Below are 15,970 nucleotides of genomic sequence, written 5' to 3'. Positions count from 1 at the left end.
GTCTGGGCAATTTAGACACAAGAAGACTTTCAAGGTAAAAGAAAAAAGAAAAAAAATATAACCAAGTATTTGTGATCACAGCTCCTTGGACTGGTTTTCTGGAGACAAATTTTACATTAGATTTGTCCACATTAACATAGATGTTGTTTCATGGCAACCAAATGCAAGAGGAAAGTTTAATGGACTCGCTTAGTCAATTAAAGAGCATAATCAAAAAAATGGCAAATAATATTTAGTGAATTATTTGACCAATTACTTTGCCAGAATAAAGAAGGAAAATGTAATTCAAAATGAATTGACCTAAAAGTATGAATAAAAAGTAGTGAAGAGAGATGAGAGAAAAAATAGAGGATTGTTTTCTCTACAGTGGAGTAATGGGTTCTTCATCTTGTTTCTTCACAAGCTACCCATTGTGGCTCAGGACTGGAGAATCCAGTTCAGACAAAGAGAACTCATAGGAGAAAGTTAATATTTGCAGCAGATATAGGTGATTTATAACCTTAGATAATCTATTTAAATCTGTTCAGAATCCTCCCCTATGCTAAACTGCCCGCTTTGAACAGTTTTGTTTGCTTTTACCAAGACTTCACTTCATTAACTGCTTAAAATTTTTGAGAGGTCATATTCGTACTCTCTAGAGATTGCTGTTTGGTGATTTTGTGTGTTTTTGTTTGTTTTTGTGTTTTTTAACTGAATTTCCAAAGGTTGTGCAAGTGTCTTACAACTAAATATGTCCTCCTAATTATCCATTGCTCCTGGATCACAGTGACTCCTTCTATCATTCTCAACCATCCCTTCTACAAGATTTATTTCTGGTTTACCACTTCCTTTCTCAAATGTGTACATGGAGTATTCTAGCTGTACTTGCCCCTTGTTCCATTGTTCATTCCTTCTATGTATTTACTATTATTCCTCTTTGGTTTCAAGTTCCTGATAGTCATTCTGCTAAATTGTCTGTTAGTACTTTGAAACGTTTATATACATTCCATGGAGTTTCTGTCCTGCATATACTTGAACTGATGTCAGGTTATATTTCCATAATTCATTCATCTGCAATAACAATTTGCAAGACTGGAGACTTGGAACACCTAGACATGATTATATTCTCATCCATTTGCAGATTAATCTTTAGTCAACAAGAAAGTTTAAAATGGCTTTGAATGTATTCTTAACTACCAATTTTTATAAATGGCATTGTACAATGGTGTGTGATTATTATATTTTACATGGGATAAGAATTTATACTACCTATAAGTTTTGGAGAATAAAGAAAACTAACATTTACTACTATAAAGGAATATGATAGAAATAGAAGATAGATTTTGTCACATCTCAGATGAGTACCCATATTCAAGACTTAAAGACATATTTCTAACTATCTTAGACAGAGGGAAAACAAAACAACATATGATAAGGCAAGTATTTGTGACTTTTTAAAATGTCCCTTATTAAGTGATGAAATTTACTTTATTAGCTAACGTTTGGGGTTGAAATATGGGAGTATGATCTATTTAACAAATTTCTGGAAGACACCTACTGAACAACACAAATGGTGCATGGTACCATTTCTGCACTTTAATGAATGGTTGAACCTGTTTTGCATTAGTGCTGGGTAAAGAAATCAACTCTATTGTAACTTGCTCCCTACACTTGAAAAACTCGTAATGTCACTAAGTGTCATCTACTTAGCAAATGTTATTTTGGCAAGTGTAATTTCAAAAAGTTTATTTGAAAAGGAATACCCTTTCAGGAGATTAAATGTAGGTTATCATTGGTTTGAGAATGACATTTTTATAACACAGAACCAAGTTGTACTAAAGGACCAGTGTATTGAAGCACAAACGATCTTCTCAATTAATGTTTTGCTGAATTACATTTGACCTCTAAGTCAAGTTTTCCTAGGCTTGATAGATCAATCACGGATCTATCCTTCCAGGAACTATTTTTGGGACCACTTAAGCTAGACTGAAATATTACATTAATCATTAGGGGAGGGGTATTAAAAATAATCTTGTAATACTTTCTGATCTTGTTCATTCATATGGGCTGGTCATCTGTAAATTGAGTTTGAAATACAGTACTTTCTTTCGATTTTGTGACCTCATCTTTCATTTTAAGTTGCCTTGCATTAAACAATTGCTTGCTGCTAATTCTTGTATCTCAAGGATTTGGGGCCCTGAAATATTATAAGAAATGAGAAATTGAGGGAGGTTCCAGGAAGATGGTGGAGGAGAAGCTGGAGGCTAAACAAGCTCTCGCATAGAAAGCAGTTTTAGAGTTCCAGTGAACAGTCCTAAGCCAGAGAACCACACCAAGTGTGCCTTCACAGGACAGAGAGTTAGGCCAGAGAGAGAAAATACAGGCAGGGAGACAGTCCTGAGCACTTTCCAGCAGCCACCACGGCGGCGGCCATGGTGGCAGCGGCAACTGCCACCGCCATACCTGAATCACAAAGAGTCCAGGACGAAGGAGCCAGACACAGCCTGAGAGCGGATTCCAATCAACACCAGCAAGAACCGACAAGGAGCAGACATCTTCATCCTGCAGTTCGCAGACCAGAGATGACCCAGGAAGCAAGACTCGGCATGAGTACAAGCCTGATGTTCTCACTCCTTCTCAGGGAGCAGAGGAGGGAAGGCCACCCCTCCCCCAACCAGTACTGGAGATGTCCATCTTGGATACTGACAAAGCCCGGCGGAGCTGCTAGCTCCAACACAGGCCCTGGAATAAATCTAGAGTCATCTAGCAGATCACAAGAGCCTAACCTGACCTGCCAGACTCAGCTCCACTCAGGGAAAAGTCACCCAGCTTGGTTGCCAGCGCCAGGAGTGGCTTTCTTCACTGGGTAATCAGACCCAGAGGCTGCCCCTCCCTTTAGCAGCCTGCACAATCAACTGAAATTCAGTAAACAGAAACCCTGAGAGTGGCTCCAGGCTGGGCTCTGTGAGTTTCTCACAATCCAGCTCCCGGGAAAAGCTACTGTTTGCTGAAAGGCCTCAACTCTACCCAGAACCTAGCCTCATCACAGCATCTCCAAACTCGAAGAAAAAGCCATCTCCTCCCATTGAATGAACCTGGGAGGAGGATCGCAGAGCATTTTTCTGCCTGTTCCAAGAAACTGACTTGAGTAACCAACCAAGCCACAGGAACACAAGACCAGAGACTCCAACAAAAGGCTGGTTATGGACACAAGGGAGACACAGGATTTTTCCCACCGCTCCCAAAAAAATCAAAGAACTTTTTTTTTTGTTGTACCTTCATAAAAAATTTTTTTTCTTAAAAAATTTTTGTAATCTTTAATTTTAACTTTTTTTGAAAAAAAATATTTTCTAGTAAGTTTTTTTCTCTTAGAATTTTATTTTAGGGGTATAAGTGTGTGTGCGTTTTTCTTCTCTTTTCTGTTTTTGTTTTTGTTTTTTTGTTTTGTTTTGTTTTGCTTTTTGTTTAGCTCTACTGAACTTCTGATCTTTTTTTCTTTCTTTCTTATCATTTTCACCTGTTCTTCTATTTCGTTCTTTATGTGACTTAATTGCTGTTCTGCATATCCTCAGATAAACCCGTAGTCGATTATTAGACCTTATCCCCCATTGTGTACACACTTAATCCACAAATTTATTACTCAGTTCAAAACCTCTTACACGTAAATTCCTTAATAGCAGTACTACATCTTTATACCTATATAATATTTTAAGTAAATTCCTTAATAGCAGTACTACATTTTAATACCTATATAATATTTTAAGTATCTTTATTTTTAAGTTTTTCATATCTCCTTTATATCCCTCCCCTTCTTTCATTATATTCATGTTCTTCTCTGAATATTTTTTTTCTTTCTGTATAATATTTTTAATTTTTACCTTTCTATTTTTTCTGGTCTCTTTTTGTTCCCTTTCTCTTTCTTCTTTTTTTTCTCTCTGTCTTCTTTCATCCTATCCAACCTATTGCCTGCTTTAAGGTTAGGACTTAGCTAACACTCCCTGTACCTTCCCACATCACTCTATTCCTATATTTTACCCACATCTCTTCCTAACCCTAATAATTTCTCGTATACCAAATTCTTGTTTGCGGTTCATAGCCCATAAATATATAGTTGTTTGATGTTGAATAGATGTATCTGTTGAACTACATTGTATCTGCAGACTATTAACTGTACAAATACAGACTTTGGTTGATGCTTGCCGTAACATAGTGTTCTAGCACAAAACTGGTTTTAATTGCATCCTAAATGAGCTCAGTAAGGTGGAAAAACACAAGAAAAATGGCAAGTCCGGGTATCTCAATTCCCACTCATGATAACCAGGGGACAGAACAGATAATGAATAATCCAGAGGAGAGTTCCCAAATAGCCCTACAAACACTGCTGGCAAACATTGATTAATGAAAAGATTGAAAACATAGAAAGGACTCTGTATGAGCATGATAGGGAGAGAGAGGAGGCAATCTAAAACTTTATACAAGAATACCATAAGCGTGAGGAAGCTACCCAAAAACTGATACAGGATTTGCGTGAGTAGCATGAGAATAATCAAAGAGAAAGGCAGGAATGGCATGAGCAGGCTGAGAACACTCAAAGGGAACTACAGGAATCTCACGAATGGGAGGAAGCTAATCAAAGAGTAATACAGGAATTGAAAGAGCAGGATGAGAATACACAAAGATCACTAAAGGCATTCTTGGAATCCATTAACAAAAATGTGAAGGAAGTCAAGGAGACCACAAAGGGAATGCTGAATGGAACCCAACAGAAGGAATGGGAGTCCAAGGAAATCACAAGTAATCAATTAAGTGATTTGAGAATAAACACAGAACACCAAATTAAAGAAGTAAAGAAGTTCATACAAGATCTAAAACAAAGCTTCAACAAAGAATTTGAAGCCATCAGAGCTGAACAACTAGAAGGAAAAAAAATAAAAAACAAAGTAGAAAGTCTCAACAGCAGGTTAGACCATGCAGAAGATCGAATCTTGGAAATTGAAGAGAGCCTAGACATTATAGGGAAAGAACATACAACCATCCAAGACAAATCCAAGAAATATGATAGATCTATCCAACACTTGGAAGACACCATCACAAGGCATAATCTAAGGATAATGGTTGTAGAGGAGCACCTAGAAACAGAAGTTAATGGTGTAGGAAATTTCTTTAACAGGATCCTAGAAGAGAACTTCCCAAACATGTAAAAAGATAGGCCTATTCAAATACAAGAAGCTTTTAGAACTCCAAATCGACCAGACCAGAATAGGACATCCCACCATCACATTGTAAACTGCACAGGATCAATTCAGACCAAGGAAAAGATCCTTAAAGCTTTCAAGGAGAAAAGATTAATCACCTATATTGGGAAACCAATTAGAATCACCTCAGATTTCTCAGCAGAGACAATCAAAGCAAGAAGAGCCTGGAATGATGTATGCCATGCCCTAAAAACAAACAACTATCAACCAAGAATACTGTACCCAGGTAAACTCTCCTTCATAACTGAAGGCCAAAAAAACCCTTCCATAGCAAAGAAAAATTGAAACAATACATCTCCACCAAACCAGCCCTTTATGATGAAGGTTTTGGAAAAATTAGGAATCCATGGAACATTCCTCAATACAATAAAGGCTGTATATGACAAATCTACAGCCAGCATTATACTTAATGTTGAAAAACTAAAGCCATTTCCTCTTAACTCAGGAACAAGACAAGGATGTCCAGGCTCTCCACTTCTCTTCAACCTAGTATTAGAATGCCTAGCTAAAGCAATAAGGCAAGATTCAGACATAAAGGGGATCCAAATAGGGAAAGAAGAAATAAAACTCTCTGCAGATGACATGATCTTGTACTTAAGGAATCCCATAGACTCCACTCCCAAATTACTCAAGCTGATTCAAAACTTTGGCAAAGTAGCAGGGTATAAAATTAACCCTCAAAAATCAATGGCTTTTTTATATGCCAACAATGAGAAAAGTGGGGCTGAAATTAGGAAAGCGACTCCATTTGTAATAGCCGAAAATAAAATAACTATGAATTAACTTATCCAAAGAAGTGAAAAGCCTCTATGATGAACTTTAAAAACTTGAAAAAGGAAATCAACACAGAACTTAGAAAAGGGGAAAAACTCCCATGCTCCTGGAAAGATTAACGTTGTGAAAATGGCAATACTTCCCAAGCTATCTACAAATTTAATGTGATTCCTTTCAAAATTCCAAACTCATTCTTCAAGGAAATAGAAGAGACAATCCAAAAATTCATATGGTACAATAAAAGACCCGAATAGCAAAAACACTCCTCAACGGAAAGAAAACGGCTGGAGGAATATCAAAACCAAATTTCAAAATATAAAGCCATAGTAATCAAAACAGCTTGGTACTGGCACAAGAACAGACCTCAGGACAAATGGAATAGAATTGAAAACCCAGAAAAGAACCTACAGACCTAGAGCCATGTAATCTTTGAAAAGGGAGATAAAAAAATATAGAATGGAAGAAAGAGAGCCTCTTCAGTAAATGGTACTGGCAAAATTGGTTAACTACTTGTAGAAAACTAAAGCTAGATCCTTATATATCACCCTGTACCAAAATCAACTCTAAATAGATCAAAGACCTCGGAGTCAAAGCAGACACTCTGAAAACATTACAGGATGGAATAGGAGAAACCCTAGGTCTCCTTGCCACAGGCCGAAATTTTCTAAATAGAGACCCGGAAACACAACAAATCAAAGAAAGGTTGGACAAATGGGATTGCATGAAGTTGCAGAGCTTCTGCATGGCAAAGGACATACCTAGAAAGATCAATAGACAGTCCACGGATTGGGAGAAGATCTTCACCAGCTATACAACGGACAAGGGTCCCATATCTAAAATATACTTGGAAGTCAAAGAACTAAATTCCCCAACAACAAATCCTCAAAGAAACAACTGCCCAATAAATAAGTGGGCTAAAGACTTTAAGAGAAACTTCTCTGAAGAAGAAAGAAGGCTGGCCAATAGACACATGAAGAAATGTTCAACCTCCCTAGCCACAAAGGAAATTAAAATCAAAACAACATTAAGATACCAGCTCACCCCAGTTAGAATGGCAAAAATCAAGAACTCTAATAACAACAAATGCTGGAGGGGATGTGGACAGAAGGGGACCTTACTTCATTGTTGGTGGGAGTGTAAACTTGTTCAACCAGTTTGGAAAGTAGTATGGAGGTTCCTCAAGACTCCACATAGAGATCCCCTATGACCCAGCAATCCCACGTTTGGGCATTTACCCAAATGTTTACAAACAAGACCACACTAAAGCCACCATCACATCCATATTTATTGCAGTAGTATTTACTATAGCTAAGATATGGAACCCACCCTGATGCCCCTCAGTAGATGAATGGATCAAGAAAATGTGGTATATATACACAATGGAATTCTATGCCTCCATCAGAAAGAATGACATTGCCCCATTTGTTAGGAAATGGAAAGACTTGGAAAAAATATATTAAGTGAAGTAAGCCAAGCCCAAGGAATCATAGGTCCCATGGTTTCCCTTATTTGCAATATCTAGTGTATGTATGAGTCAAGCAGAAAATGCCAGATAAGGTGATGTTAGGAAAATGAACCCTAAGTTTTGTATTCAAATGTTTATTTCGTTCACGTGATTTTTTCTAACGCATTAATAAGATCATTTCTTTGTTACTTTGTATGTCCCTCCCCCACAGTATAACCCATGCTTTCACTGTTTTCATGTCGTTATAATTTGTAGAGAGGAAGGAGAAAAACAAGTCGTTTAAATAAGGATACATGTCGACCCATTGCAACGATAAGTACAAGTTGTCATGCCGAAAACGAACTTTACAACTTTGGTGGTGGGGGGAGGATTGGGTGGGTGGGCGGTGGGAGGATGGGAAGAGATGGGAAGGGGAAACAAAGGAGGAGGCTACAATGCTTAATAAGAAATATACTCATTATCTTGCCCATGTAATTGCAACCCCTCTGTACAGCATTTTCACAGTAAAAAATAATTAAAAAATTAAAAAAAAGAAAAAAAAGCCTAGGACCAAATGGATTCACAACAGAATTGTACAAGACCTTTAAAGAAGAACTAACATCTATACTCTTCAAGCTCTTCAGTGAAACAGAAAACGAGGGAGCTATCCCAAACTCATTCAATGATGCCAATAACACACTCATCCCCAAACCAGGCAAAGACCCAACAAAAAAAGAACTACAGGTCAATTTCCTTGATGAACACAGATGCAAAGTTCCTTAACAAAATTCTAGCTAACAGAATCAAGAAACATTAAAAAAAAAACACTAAAACCAAGTAGTCTTCATCACAGAGATACAGGGATGGTTTATCATACATAAGTCAATAAATATAATCCAACACATCAACAGAGCCAAGGTCAAGAATCATATGATTATCTCCACAGATGCAGAAAACGGTTTTGATAAAATTCAACATGCATTCATGCTAAAAGTTCTGGAGACAATAGGAATAGAAGGAACATTTCTTAAAAGATTAAAAGCCATTTCAAACATCAAGAACTCTAACAACAACAGATGCTGGAGGGGATGTGGACAGAAAGTAACCTTACTTCATTGTTGGTGGGAATGTAAACTTGTTCAACCACTTTGGAAAGCAGTATGGAGGTTCCTCAAAAGACTTCACATAGAACTCCCCTATGACCCGGCAATCCCACTTTTGGGCATTTACCCAAATGTTTACAAACAAGACCACACTAAAGCTCCCAGCACAACTATGTTTATTGCAGCATTATTTACCAAAGCTAAGATATGGAACCAAACCAGATGCCCCTCAGTAGATTAATGGATCAAGAAAATGTGGTATATATACACAATGGAATTCTATGCCTCCATCAGAAATAATGGCATTGCCCCATTTGTTAGGAAATGGAAAAACTTGGAAAAAATTATATTAACTGAAGTAAGCCAGGCCCAAAGAAACATAGGTCCCATGGTTTCCCTTATTTGTAATATCTAGTATATGTATGAATCAAGCAGAAAAGGTCAAATAATGTGATGTTCAGGAAAATGAATCCTTAGATGTGTATTTTAATGTTTTTTTCTTTCATGCGTGTGTTTCTAACGCATTTATATAATTATCTCTTTGTTGCTTTGTATGTCCCTCCCCCACAGTATAATGGCTGCTTTCACTATATTTGATGTCAGTATAACTTGTGGAAGAGATGGAGAAAAACCAGTTGTTTAAGGATACAGGTGGACCTGTTGCAACAATGAGAAGTACAAGTTGTCATTTCCAAAACGAGCTTTACAACGTCGGTGTGGGGGGGAAGGAGGGGAAGGAGAAGGATTGGGATTGGGGGGGTGGGGGGAGGCTGGGAAGGGATGTGAAGGGAAAACAAAGGAGGAGCCTGCAATGCTTGGTAAGAAATATACACATTATCCTGCCCATGTAATTGTAACCCCTCTGTACAGTATGTTCACAAATAAAATAAAATTAAATTTAAAAAAAGGCCATTTATGACAGACCAATAGCTAATACTATACTTAATTGGGAAAAGTTACAACCAATTCTCTTAAAATCTGGAACAAGGCAAGGATGCCCACTGTGTCTACTCCTGTTCAATATAGCCCTGGAAACCTTAGCCAGGTCAATAAGGCAAGAAAAAGACATTAAAAGGATCCGCAAAGGGAAAGAAGAAATTAAACTATAGCTTTTTGCATATGACATGATACTATACCTTCACAATCCCAAAAACCCCATCCCCAAACTCTTAGAAATCAAAAATCACTTCGGCAATGTAGCAGGATACAAAAATCCATCCAATAAAATCAGTTGCCTTCCTGTACACTGACAATGTAGAAGCAGAAAGGGAAATAAAGGAAGAAACCCCATTCACAATAATCTCCCCTAAAATAAAATATTTAGGAATTAACCTAACCAAAGCTTTAAAAGAACTATTTAATGAAAACTATAAAACGTTAAAGAAAAAAATTACAGAAGACACTAGGAAATGGAAAGACCTCCCATGCTGTTGGATAGGCAAACAGTATAGGAAAATGGCAATACTGCCTCAATTAATATACAAATTCAATGCAATTCCTATTAAAATCCCAATGATGTACATCTCTGAAATACAGAAAACAGTCCAATAATTCGTATGGAACCACAAAAGACCTAGAATAGCCAAAACAATTCTAGAGAATAAAGAAAACATGGGAGGGATATCCATGCAGCACTTCAAACTCTACTATAGAGCCATAATAACAAAGACAGCATGGTACTGGCACAAAAACAGACCCGAAGACCAATAGAATAGAATAGAAGATCCAGAAATAAATCCACATGCCTACAGTCAGCTGATATTTGACAAAGGAACCAAAGACATAAAATGGAAGAAACACAGCCTCTTCAACCACTGGTGCTAGGAAAACTGGATGGCCACATGAAGAATAAAAGTGGACCGCAGCATATCACCATACACCAATATCAGCTCAAAATGGATTAAAGACCTTAGCATTAAACCTGAATCTTTGAAACCACTGCAAGCAGAGTAGGAGAGACACTTGAACTTATAGGCACTTATAGGCACAGGAAAGATTTTCCTGAACAGAGCCTCAGGGTCACAACAAATTGGAGTGAGACATGACACATGGGACTATCTTACAATAAAAAGCTATAACAAAGCTATAGCTGCAAAGCTATAGCGATTGCAACCAAGCTAGAAAGACAATCAATTAATTGCGAAAAAATACTTACCAGCAATACATCCTACAAGGTGTTAATATCCAGTATATACAGGGATCTCAAGAAACCAGGCCCTCCCAAACCTAACAAACCAATTACTTAATGGGAAAGGGAACTAAAGAGCGACTTCTCAGAAGAAGAGATAAAAATGGCAAAGAAACACATTAGGAAGTGTTCACCATCCCTGGGTGTAAAGGAAATGTAAATAAAGACAACCATGAGATACCACCTTACCCCAGTCAGAATGTCCCACATCCTCAAGTCATCCAATGACAAATGCTGGAGGGGATGCGGAGAAAGAGGAACCCTACTACACTGCTGGTGGGAATGTACACTTATACAACCACTTTGGAAAACAGTCTGGAGAATCCTAAGAAAGCTAAATATTGACCTCCCTTATGACCCAGTCATACCACTTCTAGGCATCCATCCTGAACAACAGGAATCAGTATACAAGGACACATGCACCTCCATGTTTATTGCCGCACTGTTCATAATAGCCAGGATTTGGAAACAACCCAGATGTCTCATCACAGATGAATGGATCTCAAAATTGTGGTATCTATACACAATGGAATATTATTCAGCCATTAGAAATGACAAAATAATGGCATTTGCAGGGAAATGGATGGAGCTAGAAGGTGATCATGTTGAGCAAAGAAGACAAGAGCATTGAGACCAACAGTACATGGTATCCCTGATAAGTTGATGTTAAAACCAAAATGTTAGGTAATACGACATATTTAACAGGACTTAGGAAACAAAGGACTTTCACTCATCTGGTCAAATCTCTACTAAATAGCCCCATGCTGCTGATCACATGTATGGTATATATGTGTACAATGAAGAGGAACCAGGAAGACGACATAGAAATAGAGGAAATTAGGGAAAAATTCATTAGTTGCACTGGACATTGACCAAAATGAACTAAGCAAGTTAATGGCAGGGATAGAAGGGAGGGAACAAGTGGGAAAAGGGAACAGCTGATGTTATGCAAAACAAAAGAAATGTACATACCAACCAATGTGGAAGAAATAACAGTATCGCAAAGCTCATGGAACTCATAAATGTTATAGACTGTGAAAGACAATTTTCTCCAGAAATGTTAGAATGTGTTTGTGATATTAACTGAGTGTCACTATCCCACAATACTGTGAAATTAGGGAAATTATGTAACCACTTAATTACAATAAAAAGCAAAAACTCTCCAGAAATCATTATAGATATATACAACTAACTCTTGAATACATTTTGACATCAAAGTAAGGCAATTGACTTGGAAGACTTCCATGGAATCCATGAATTGTTGCAGTAAGCTATTGTTGTTAGTTGGATTGTGAAAATATTTTGTATGGAAACAGAATGAAATGGCATTTTTGAAATTTAAGAAACTTAACCGAACCATTATGACTTAGGAGAGCAATTTGTACAGCCTTCCAAAACTTCAAAGAGGTAGTGATACATACTTATCCTTTTGGCAATATCAAATACAGTTTCTTCCAAGTTGTTCTTCAGAGCTGATTTGACATAATGGTTCAACAGAAGCAGATCCAACATGTCTTTGCTAACTCTATTTCCATCAGCAAGATGCAAGGGGGCCATTGGTATCTCCATCATGATGAAGTAAGAAAAAAGCCACTCTATTATTATTCCACATATAAGCACTGCACAGGGTTGTCCAGCCATCTACAGTTATTGCATGAATATCTGCCGCTTCAGCCACCAACTCACAGACAGTTTCTAAGTGTCCACTGTAGGCTTCTTGATGAATATGGGTATACTCATCATCATCCCTAGTATTCACATGAGTGGCCTTTATGGAAAGTAGTCTCTGCACTATAATAACCTGATTATTTTCAGCAGCCAAAAGAAGAAAGTTGCATGGATCTTTCTCCATTTTTTCTTGCAATTGATACCATTCCTCACTTTTTCATCATGTTCCTCGTCTTCATCAGAATTGCCTAACCAGAGACTTTGAGTGACAGTGGGAATGAGGTGTCCAAGTATTTCCCTAATAGTTCAAGTTAGTTGAACTGTTCAGAAAAATCCGGTGAATTTTCTGCATCTGTTTTTTCACCATGATTTATTTTCCCTTTTTATATTTTTACTATTCGAAATTATTCTAACTGGAGATTAGGGAATTGATGGAAGCAGAGGAAAGATTTTCCTCCGTATTCAAAGATACAGACTGAAAATAAGGACCAGTGGTGTCTTCATGTGCAGCTTATTCTAGGAATGAGAAAAGATGAAACAATGCCTTCTATATATTTGATTTGGGAAATGGCAGAGCAGAAAGTAAAATGATGCAACCAAAAATATAAAAGCAAAGTAAATTACAATAATTATAGAGCAATCCTATTATCTATGAGAAACATTAAAGAGAGAGGAAGAGAGACAGATGTGCAATGACCTATATAGCCACAAATGCATGCCTCTGATCAATATATAGAGCAAGCAGAATTTTATGTTTTAAAAAGATGGAAATAGAATTTATGTATTTACTTGAATTTGGTAAATACATTTTTAGCAGCCTACATGAAGAAACATAGGTTTAATCATATTGCAGACAAGAATCTAAATCCTTGATAATTCTAGGAACAGATCTGAATGAAATCAGTTGAATCACACTTTTCATGTACAATGAAGGAATAGGTCCAGGCTATGGAAGCAGCAAGAGAAAGCAGGCCGATTGTATCAGTGACAAACTTTGTGGAAAATGGTATTGAGGATTACTTACTGTTGACCCACTTGCACTGGAAGCATGATTCTGAACAATTGCTTGCTGATTCTCAACTATTTCTTTGATCATTATATTTTCCAAAAAGAAAAAGTGAGATTTAATTGATAGCAAAGTACTACTAATACATTTTGATTTCTCATTAAGCACCTTCAATCATTGAAACCACATGAAGACAATAGACAGGGCTACTTTTTTAGATGAAAACAAGTGTCTTAAAAAAAACAAGGAATGTAAGTAGTCATGTAAAGGACTACTTTTTCAGTACTACATTATATATATATTTTTTCTAATGTTGGGTACCAATAAATAATGGATGTATTAGAAATCTCTTAAAGCTCATATGTCCAATTGTGAGTTCTCTTATACTATATCATGGTATTTTTTGTGTGTGTTCTTAAGAAGAAATTTACATTACTAACTTGAATTTCTGACAGAACAGTATCATCACTGTACATCTTGCTTCTATACTCTCATTTTTGCATTAGATAACTATAGAGGAAAAATAGAAGCCACACTGTTGGCTCATGTCATTAATCCTAGCTAATCAGAAAGATGAAGTCTGAGGATTGTGGTTTGTAACCAGACCAAACAAAAAAAAAGTCCATTAGATTCTGATTTGAAATAAACTAACAAAAGCTAGAACTGGAGCTGTGGTACAAGCAGTAAAATGATATCCTTGAGAAAACTAAAACAAAAAAATAACAAATTCTGGGACAGAGACAGGCCCTGAGTTCAAGCCTTAGTATTAGCACCAAACAAATGATTGAATTAATTAGTTAATTAAGTAAGTAAATATAAATTAAGTGGTCACATGTGGATAGGCAGGTAAAATGTAACATCTGTGGTGACTATATTGTGTATTTTTTTGTAGTAAGGCAAATTATTATTTGTACTAATCATTAATTTTTTATTTGAACTTTTTTTGAATTTAACATGCATGTATAGGTGTGTGTACATGTGTGCATATTTGTGTATGTGTATATGTGTGCATGTGCTGTAGCAATGTTGCTTGCCAATGTGGACAGGGTGAGGCTGAAAAGAGCTGAATTTGTTGCAATGTTTTTATGTATCAGTATTCTGTCATGTCATTTCAGTTGGACCATGCTTTTGTACATTTTATTTGTCAAATAATATCATCAGAATCAAAGGATTTACAATATTAAGTTAGATGAAAGAGAACGCTTTCAGCTCTTATTATATGTTAGATGAGAAGATTCAGACATATTTAGGGAGTAAATTATTGCTGGAAGATGACTGTCGGTACAAAATATGTATTTGACTTCTTAAATTTGTTATACTTTTAACATATGCTCCTGGAGTAAGTTTGACCAACTGGACCAAATAGGTATTGCTCTCTGGTTATTCCCGTGAAACACAAAGTGGATAAACTCTTTCTGGCTTTCTGTTGAAAATAACTTTCTTTGTAAGATCATATCTATTCACACTAAGAGGTAATCAACCCAATATTTATCAAGTTTGAATATCCCATCATATTGACTGAAAATCAGTATTGTTGATATGCTTGTTAGCTATTCCTTTCAAAAACAAACAAACCAAAAGCATGTGTCATCTTTAGATAGTGGATGTATCTGAAGTTGTTTTGTACATGCAAAGGGCTAATGGCTCTTCTGTGGGAGTAACTATCTCAACTTAACAAATAAGGCTTTTCGAATATCTTTTCCAATATGAATAACATCCCAGAGCAAGTCTTGCAATTTCTGAAAACCCTTTGAATATTTTAGTACTAATTCAGTTCATTGACTATGGAGCTAAAGACATTTCTGAAATAAATATTGTTAAGATCTGGAAATGTATGTGGGTATATAGGCATTTTATGCATCATCTTATGAAAATCCAGTTTTTATGAAACTAAATGAAATAAAATAAAAGAATGTATGTGAATTTGGTAAGCTAATTATTAGTTTAACTTTGTTTTCTATTAACACAGTCCATTGAATGTAGATGATGCAGTTAAATTACTTCCTTTGTGTTTTTGTACTTCAGTTATTTTTCATATCATTGTAGTTATGGGAGTGAATTTGTAGTATAAATAAAGGTCCTTTAAAATGATTAGGATTAATCTTGTGCTTTGTGTCCTACTCCCAAGAAAATGAGTTATTTTCAACTGTTAATAGTTTATAATTGAATCTCCATAAGAAAAATTTAAAACTGCAGTAGTATTGATGACTTTTTAAACCAATTGTATTGACAAGTTGGAGAGTCTTTAATTCATGCTTCGGTCTTGGTGTCTATGATTTTTAACCCCTTGTTGCTAACATTAATGATAGCTCAGACGGCATTTTGGGGTATATGAAAGGTAAAATATTTATCTGGGGTCAAAGGTGATTTTTATATCAGTCTTGCTTTAATAACATTTTAAAGTAGTATATTTCTCTCAGAATGTTTGGTATAAAAAGCAATCAAAATACTTCTAATGGTAAACAACCTAGGTGAGCTACAATGTGGAAATGATTCGTCCATAACACCTGCAGTCTGTTTCCATCAGGAATTGGGCAGGACACTCTTTCGGTA

The 15,970-nt window shown here is 36.3% G+C and overlaps 2 pseudogenes; one reads left to right on the top strand and one right to left on the bottom strand.

Annotated features, from left to right (window-relative positions):
• Window positions 1-15,970, top strand: part of LOC138805100 (MTRF1L release factor glutamine methyltransferase-like) — a 418,978-nt pseudogene that overhangs the window by 333,280 nt on the left and 69,728 nt on the right.
• On the bottom strand, window positions 12,103-12,767 carry LOC138805101 (ankyrin repeat domain-containing protein 49 pseudogene; annotated as a pseudogene).

The sequence above is a fragment of the Dipodomys merriami genome, unplaced genomic scaffold, assembly GCF_024711535.1.
Source record: "Dipodomys merriami isolate MVZ:Mamm:240054 unplaced genomic scaffold, mDipMer1.0.p SCAF_385, whole genome shotgun sequence".
Classification (NCBI taxonomy): Eukaryota; Metazoa; Chordata; class Mammalia; order Rodentia; family Heteromyidae; genus Dipodomys; species Dipodomys merriami.
The sequence above is the reverse complement of the archived record's forward strand: the minus strand, read 5'-3'. Positions and strand labels throughout refer to the sequence as shown.